We start from the raw sequence: 1,405 nt of genomic DNA, 5'->3' as shown, positions 1-1,405 counted from the left end.
AATATTCTCATGATTTTTTGGGGTATACCGTGAAATTGCTGGGTCATATAGGAACTATGCTTCTTATGTGGATTTTGAAGATGAGAAGATAACTCATTTCCAGGAGAAGGAAGAATAGTTTACTAGTAAAGTATGGTGAAGAGGAAAGAAAAATTTGGGTTTCAGAAGGTAAGAAATGACTGAAATTAAGTAGAGCCAGAAATTATTAGTTCACAAACGATTTTAAAGTTCACATCCAGCAGTACTAGTTTATCAGGTTCGCATTCCTTGGAGATAGTGTCAACAAAGGGTCTAGGCTAGAGCTGATAAAATAGGAGAATTTCAGTAAGAAAGGAAATAACTGATTTGGAATATCCCGTAATAAAAATAAGGGAAGTAAGTGAAAAGGAATTGGTTAGTGGCAGTCCTTTGATTTCCTTTAGAGTCAATGATTGTAAACTCTCCAATCTTGAAGGTTTTACAGTCAGAAGAAACAATAATTTAGAGTGGCCAAGTGTGGTGGTTCATGCTGTAATTCTAGCACTTTGGGAGGCTGAGGTGGGTGGATTGATTGAACTCAGGGGTTTGAGACCAGCTGAACTACATATTTTGTAGATATGGAGAAACCCCATCTCTACAAAAAATACAAAAAACTAGCCAGGTGTGGTGGCACACCTGTAGTCCCAGCTATTTGAGGGGCTGAGGTGGGAGGATCACTTAAGCCCAGGAGGTTGAGGCTGCAGTGAGCCAAGATTGTGCCACTGCACTCCAACCTGGACAAAGTGAGATCCTGTCTCTAAAAAAAGAAAAAAAGAAAAAGAAAACAAAAGAATTTAGGTTGATTCAAAAACTCAAATGCCCATGGGGTCAGGAAAGTAATGCAAATTAGTGAATCAGTCTTGACCACAAAACAGTAGGGAGTGGCGGGCAATGTGGTGGTCTGGAGACACATGCTTATCTAAAGCCATTGAAATTCAAACTTTTTAAAAATACACTGACAGCAAACCAAAACATGTCTACAGGTGAACCCAGACTTCAATAACTAGTTGTAATTCCTAAAATAAAGAAATGGGGAAGGGAGGGATATGGCACAATTAGGGATATTTTCCCTTTCTAAGCCAGATCATTCTTTGAATTTTATATATATAAGATATTTCAAGATATTAAGAGGGAGGAACCAAAGGGGTCACTGTTCCCAGCGTGTGGCCAATAGGATGTGGTCCTTAGTAACATGCACTTCTGCGTTACGCCTGTCAAAGGAAGAATGTTTTCTCCCTTTCTTTCCCTTCTCTCTGGCTCACCAGACAAAATGGTGAGCTATTTTGGACCATGCAGACAAGAGTACGCTGGGATGTCAGAGCAAAAAAAATAGAAAGGGCCTCAACTTTGTAGTATAGACTAGCCATACCCACACAGGCATTTATTT

Source organism: Callithrix jacchus, chromosome 11, assembly GCF_049354715.1.
Source record: "Callithrix jacchus isolate 240 chromosome 11, calJac240_pri, whole genome shotgun sequence".
NCBI classification, from domain to species: domain Eukaryota; kingdom Metazoa; phylum Chordata; class Mammalia; order Primates; family Cebidae; genus Callithrix; species Callithrix jacchus.
The sequence above is the reverse complement of the archived record's forward strand: the minus strand, read 5'-3'. Positions refer to the sequence as shown.